The sequence below is a fragment of the Curcuma longa genome, chromosome 14, assembly GCF_044706935.1.
Source record: "Curcuma longa cultivar G26 ecotype Majalengka, Jawa Barat chromosome 14, ITB_CL_G26_1.1, whole genome shotgun sequence".
NCBI classification, from domain to species: Eukaryota; Viridiplantae; Streptophyta; class Magnoliopsida; order Zingiberales; family Zingiberaceae; genus Curcuma; species Curcuma longa.
The window spans coordinates 10,384,139-10,391,774 of record NC_133874.1 but is presented as its reverse complement, the minus strand read 5'-3'; the positions used below and the strand labels follow the sequence as shown (position 1 = coordinate 10,391,774).

General features: G+C 36.6%; 1 pseudogene; it reads left to right on the top strand.

The window, feature by feature from the left end:
• The first annotated feature begins 6,904 nt into the window (after window positions 1-6,904).
• Window positions 6,905-7,630, top strand: LOC141844933 (uncharacterized; annotated as a pseudogene).
• Window positions 7,631-7,636: the final 6 nt, after the last annotated feature.

The window sequence follows — 7,636 nt, the reverse complement described above, 5'->3', positions numbered from 1 at the left end:
TTCTTCTGTTCTTTCGTGCTGTGGTTTATTTGAGGCAGTGGGTTGTAAGTCTTGATTCTGTAATTGCCTCAAGCTCCTTTCTCTGATCTTATTATTGCATATCTTTGTGAAACTTATTGTGGAGAGGTCTCTCCACCGAGAAGGAGGTACTATTTAGTCGGTTTTTGCCGGGGTGTGATCTACCGAAGATCAAGGGTTCGTCCACCACACGGACACGCCGAGGAGTAGGGGCAATTTATCCCCGAACCTCGTATATCCTTGCGTTTGTATTGTATTTGTGTTTATTAGTTGTTTTTCTTCTATTCCGCTGCGTACTAACATTTTGTAGGAGAAAAACGTTCGATTCGCGATAAAAGACTATTCACCCCCCCCCTCTAGCCATCTCACGATCTTCAACAAACCTAACTGTGTAAACCTGAGTCACACAGCTGACTTATACTAAGTAGATTAAACTCAAACTTTACAACCAAGAGTACATTTTTAATTATAAAATTGGAGTCAAGTTCGATGTTACCTGATCTAATTACTCTCAATTTGCCATTGTTTCCAAAGGCAATGGACCATAGGTCTTTGAACTTGAGTTTTATGAATTTTGATTGATCTCTAGTCATATGTCGGGAGCATCCGCTGTCCAACATCCACTTGTCCAATTTCTTGTGTTTCTACACATCGAAACACTTAGTTGAATTTTGTGGATTTTGGTTTTAAACATTATTTGTAAATGTGTTTAAGTTTTGAGTTAACATTATTGTTTAAGTTTTGAAAAATATTTAAGTTTGAAAAGTATTAAGTTTTAAAAAATTTTAGTTTTGAAAATATTTATGTTTTTAAAAATATTTAAGTTTTTGAAAATATTTAAGTTTTTGAAAATATTTAACTATTAAGTTTTGAAAAAATTATTAAGTTTTTAAAAAATGTTTAATTTTTGAAAAATATTAAGTTTGAAATTTAAAAAATTATTTAAGTTTTAAAAATATTTAAGTTTTTGAAAATTTATTTAAGTTTGAAAATATTTAAAAATTATTTAAGTTTTGAAAATATTTAAGTTTTTGAAAATTTATTAAAGTTTTGAAAATATTTAAGTTTTTAAAAATGTATTTAAGTTTGAAAATATTAAGTTTTTGAAAAATTATTTATGTTTAGAAAATATTAAGTTTTTGAAAATTAATTAAAGTATTAAGATTAATTTAATTGTTTAAAATGATTAATTAGGTAAAATTAATTTGGTTTGTTGAGTTGATTTAGAAAATTATTACCTAACTTATCTCACCCGAATCTAAATGAGCAAGTAGTTGATCCTATGGATGTTGTGAGATAATTTTACCGATTTTATCCATGTTTACGTCATCGTCTTTTATCATCGACTAGTATCAAAGACGATGACGTGACTCATGGCTTCTTAAGTCGTCCAGATGAGAGCTTGGCGTGGATCACCAGTAGAGGTGGGACTCCGATGAGGACCGCTCGATTGATACAAATCCTGCTTAAACGTCATTAGAAAGGTACATGTAAAATTATTTAATTCTTTGTAAATTTTAATTATGTGCGTAGAAAAATTTATTATTCAAAAAATTTTAATTTTCTGACATACCTTGTACACTATTTATTTACTACTTTGCATGCGTGTGTTATGATAATAATTAGTTTAATTATCTATTTATTTCCGCTGCGTACGTTTCTGAAACGTGTAAACACGCGCATTGCACCGGGACGATCCCAACAACATGTACAAGTAACTTAAATTCACATGATAAGAAAGCAGCTTGGACTAGGTGTGTCGTAGTCAGCCTAGTGGGGGCTGACACATAGACCATGTCCTGAACCAAGCAGATATAAGATGGTGAAAGGAACGAGACACATTTAATTGTAGCTGTTGAAGGGTTTAGAAGATGTTATGGAATCAATCGTTGATTTTTTGATCAATTGGGGATGATGATATACTACTATGTGTCACTCATGATCGTTCTGTAATTAATGGTTAATTACGGACGGCCAACATAACCGTGAACCTATTGGGTCACACGTACTACAAGTTCTCCGAAGGACTTAAAATGAGTTTAAGAATTAGATTCTCAGAACGAGAGAAATAAAGTCTGGTTGGACAAGATAAAGGATAATATGATGGAATTCGTCTTATAAAGATGAAATGAACGAAATTGATTTCGTTCAAATCAGAGGTCGTTTGGTTAGTGAACTAAATGATTTAGTTTTGAACTAAATTGAACCAACTTAGTTTGGTTTATGATGGAAGAGGTTTTGGAAAAATGGAAGAGATGAGTAGATTCATCTTGCGAAGATGAATTGAACAAAATTAGATTGGGTCAAATCAGAGTTCGTTTGGTTAGTGAACCAAGCAAACCAAAAGTGAACTGGTTCGCTACAGTAACCGGTCTGAACCAAAGCCGGTTCAGCCCAAACCTAAAATCCTGATTTAGGTTTTTTCAATTTATTGGGTTTTTTGGTTTTCCGGCTACCATGAGAAAACATGGAAATAAAAACCCTCAGGAAAAACACTGTAGCTCCTCGTTAAAAGGAGGAATTGCGAGCGCCCTTGTTCCTGAGCTCCCCGCAACGCGCCGCCCTCTGTCGGTGTCTCTGCTCGTTCGGCCGTCGAAGAAGCAGGTGTGGAAGAGCTAGGTGGAAATCCTAGAAGTTCATCTTCTCCCCAAGGTGCACGGCGCCGATGCTCGCTCCCTGATGGCCGTCGCATCCTTCCGACCTCGTCGGCCGTCACGCGCCACTTGCTCCGTCAGGTTTCGCCAACAGCGTGGGAGAGAAAGAGAGTGATCGGGCCGCAACAGGGGTTTCATGTGGAGAAAACATAGAGAAAATCGTCGTCTTTCTTCTCTGCTTGGCGTCTGCCGAAGTCGCCACCGCCGTCTCCTATTCGTGTTATCGACCGCGAACAAACCCTAGCCGCCACTGTTCCTTCGCATCACCGGCCAGAGGAAATCGTCGTCTTCCTTCTATATTCGTGGCCACCTTCCTTCTTCACCGGCGTGCTCTGTTTTGTGCCACTGTTGCCACCGTCGGAGCGCCGCCTAATGCTGCCACCGCCGCCGTCGGAGTGCCATCTGATGGCTGCTGCCGTCGCTGCCAAAACATCGATTTAGGGTTTCCTTTCGTGAGGCCAATTAGCAGTTATCGGAGAGGGGCGGCTATTTGTTTTTCTTTCTGGAGATTTTTCTATCAACGTCGGAAAGGTTTCGACCAATTTGTCCTAAATTAGCGGTCAATGATTAACTATCAAAACTACATCAAGAATACGATTCTCGGTGATAGTTAGAAAGCCCCGGAACGATCGTGACAAACGTTATTGCGTATTTTTTAGAATAAGGATTCTCTCGAATCGATCGTCATCGATCATCGGTTAGTACCAAAGACGATGATACGACTCGTGGCTTCCGAAGCCGTCCAGATGAGAGCTTAGCATGGATCACCAGTAGAGGCGGGACTTCGACGAGGATTGCTCGATTGATATCAACACCGCTCAACATCATCATCCGCGAGGTACGCGTTTAGAATAATTTATTATTCTGCAAAAATTTTAATTTTCAACTATGCCTTGTACGTTGTTATTTCCTATTATGCATGCGTGTGTTGTGATAATAATTAGTTTAATTATTTGTTTATTTTCGCTATGCACGTTTGTGAAACATGTAAACACGCACATTGCACCTGCGATCCCAACAGATCACTGTAAACACCGCTCAATTGATGCCAATCCCATTTCACGACATCTGTCAAGTATACCTAGAATAAATTGTTATTCTGAAAATTTTAATTTCTAGTTTTGCCATGTACAGATCACTAGTAGAGGCAGAGCTTAGATGATAGAGCCGCTCCCTACAAGTTTGATGTCAATCCCATTTCACAACATCTGTAGAGTCACCTTAGCATCTTAGAGTCACCTTCCTTTTCACTTCAAACACCTTCCCTTTTATAGTAGTGAGGCAGGTTGTCCACGTAGGTTGTCACACACGCTTGCAAGTAGTCAAGGGAATGAGTTAGTGTAAGGTTGCAATTGTCGTCTGTCAGAGGCATGAATTGGCATGAGCAACGTAACCTAGTATGGGCTTAGAATTAACTTCACACCAGGGTCGGCCCTGGGCCAGGGCGACTGCCCAGGGTCCACAAATTAGTAGGGCCCTAATTTTTGAGTTAACTTTTATATTCTTAGCTTTTAATTTTTGGGTTAATTCTTAGCTTTTAATTGTTGCCCTAATTTTTGGGCCCACAAAAAAATCGCCGTTGGTGCGCTTGCCTTCGACGTGAATGAGATCCTCGCACCGGAGCTTGACTTCTCCACCTTCACCAAGTACCTCACTGACACCAAGGTGGCCGACGACATCAATAACCGCAAGACCATCACCATCCAGTACAAGGTATGTAGAAGTCTAATCTTATTCATGTTTCTGTATTTTTGAAGTTATCATTCATTCAAGACCTTTAGTTGAAAGGAAATTCCAAAGGTAGATGTTCAACCAACCTACTAGATATGGTACATCTTCTTTATCTGAATTTCTTAATCATTTTAATCTAACCTAAAAGCACTTTTCAGAAAATAATTATTTAATACTTGTTCCAGTAAAAGGAGTAAAGTTTGATCGATATGAAAAAAAAGAATATAATTGCTTTATAAGTTCCTTATCATAACCAGGGTGAGCCCTGGGCCAGGGAAACCAATGGTTTTCCTATTCCTTACACAATTACAGCTTTGGATCTTCCTGCTTGTGTAAGTAAGTAGGTTGGAGGCTTCTGTCAGTCGGCTCTCCTGCTTGTGAGGCCCGCCGCCCATGACGTCGTGTTGAAGGTCCCCAAGCCCCAACCACCTGCATGGCTGTGCCTCTTCAGACTTCAGATCTTCTTCACTCTTCAGTTCTTCTATAGTTCCACGGGTTGTGGATCTCTGCCACGAACAGCTCCCACAAGCCACAATCGCTTCTACAGTTCCACATGCCGTGAAAGTGCCCCTCTATATTAAGTTTTATTATTCTTTGCTTATTACTTATTGCTTATTATGAAGGTGCCTGGAATTCCGTCCTGTTCAATTTCTGCCAGACGAAAATTTTACAAGGATGGAACCTTTCCAAGCAATCTACATCTTCGATCAGATATGTGCTTAATTGATCAAGTAAGTTCTTAATCAATCGAAGCACACCTTGATCGAAACATAGGATCATTGGAACTCTTGTGTTGGTATTTAGGATCCATACAAAGGAAAATAAAAGAACGACTATGTAGCGAAATTAATAAACAAATCATACCTTTCCTTTATAGATTGTGTAGATGATTGTACGTACCCGAATACCTCTTAATCTTATGTTGTATTCCTCTCCTCTTTTTGGACGTCGTGTGGGCGACGATCTACCAAGATGAACCACCCAATCTTCTTTTCCTCTCTTCCAAACCGATGGCAACAACTCAAGGAAGAAGCTCTCTCCTTCTTCCTCTTCCTCTTCTTCTTTCTCTTCTTCTTTCTCTTCTCTTGGCCACCGGCCCTAGCAAGGGAAAAGAGGGATAGGGCGCCGGCCCTAAAGGGAAGAAGAAGGATAGGGAAGCGCCAGCTCTAAGGAGAAAAGAGGGATAGGGAGGCGCCAGCCCTTGTGGAAGAATCTAGGAGAAGAATGCTAGAGAAGGGTGCCGGCCCTAGGAGGAGATTAGGGGAATTATTATGTTGTTGAGCCGCCCCTCTCCTCTCTTTTTTATAGCTTTGCCATCCTAGGAAATTTAGAAAAAAATAATTGAATTAATATAATTTTGTTGGATAACAAAATTAACATAATTTTGTTGAATAATAAAATTTTGTTGGATAGCAAAATTTAACAAAATTTTGTTAGATAACAAAATTAACATAATTCTATTTAGGATTTATCGAATTCTGTTAACCAAATTTTTAACAGAATTCTTAACAGAATTCTAACAGAATCTTATTGGATGGATACGAGGCTTTATCCAAAGGCTACAACAGGGACCTAGAGGAGGAATTGGTTTAGGCCTCCTAATGGGTTTGGGCTTCCTGTGTTCTCCCTTAATACTCAACTCAAGTCCATCAATAATAACTCATACCACTAAAGGGTTATTATTGAACTACCGCATCAATTCCATATTACAATATGAGCTCTTTCTTATTATGAGTGCATTAATCTCCCTGTATTTAAGATATCGTATATTCGTTAATTAATTGAATTACTGATAACTCAATTAATTAACTTCTAATTTTGAGAGTAGTACCACTCAACTTTATTATCATACGGACTAAGTCCACCTACAAGGTTTACATGATAATCCTTATGAGCTCCTCAAGGGGACATCATCAGCCTAAATAATTAGGACACAGATTCCTTCTATAATCAACAACACACCATATAAATAATACTATCTTCCAACTCATCGGGCCTTTTGATTTAACGAATAAATCTCACCCTTTGATGAATTAAATAAATAAATACTAAGTATATGTGCTTGTTATTATATAGGGATTAAGAGCATGTACATCCATAATAACAGAGGTCTAGTTCGATTATATAGTCAGTATAAATCGAACGACCTCAAACGGTCCTGCTCAATACACACAAAGTGTACTAGTGTAATTTTATAGTCAAGATAAATTAATATCAATTATACTACAACCACTACAATGGTTTGTCCCTATCCATCTTGGTTGTGAGCTACTATTTATAATTTATAATGAACTGATAACATGATCTTCTGTGTGACACCATACACCATGTTATCTACAATATAAATTAAGTGGACAACTGCATTAACATATATAAGAATATAAAATGCAAACATTTGACCAAAGTGATTCTCATTTCAAATTATTTCAAAATAGATGTTTATATAAAAAATTAGGCTTATAGTATACATCCCAACATATTATTCATAATTATCTATCATCATGAAACAACTATCTGGATATCAAAAAAATAAAGAAAAATGAAAAAAGAGGAAGATATAGCCCAAAGCTTAAGAGATTCATTGAATAAATATTTTAGTAAAGAATCACATGACACAACGAAAAACTTAGTTCAGATTTTAACTAATAAATCAAATGCAAATGAAAATTTTATTGAAAATAAGAATTATAAAAATGAAGAATTTGTGAAAAATAAAAGTGATGAAAATGAGAAATTTGTAGAAGATGAGAACAAAGAGAATAAAGATTTTAATGATTTAGATGAAACTAAAATTGACAAAGCTAAAGATATTGATAATTGTTGTGATGATGAGCATACAAACGAATATTAATGTTCAACACTAAGATATGATTTGAACATATTTGATCCAAGAGTTTGAGATAATCTTGATACAAAATGAGAGATTTACTTGTGGAAAGAGGTCTTAAAAGAGAAGATATTCTTAAATTTCTTTTAGATAAAGAATCTCGACACTTTTCTCCTACTTATTTTGTATTTATTGTAGTTGTTTCAAGTAATGTTTTAGCAAGAGAAGGATTTAATGACTAGAAATATTTATGTGATAAGCTTAAACAACATGAAAATAGTGTTGACGCCGCACTAATCTGAGAGCTTTTATTGAACTATAAATGAGATTAAAGAAAACATCGACAATTGACAAGGAAATGCAAGAACAAATTAAAAAAGACATAAAACATTGGAAACACATTATG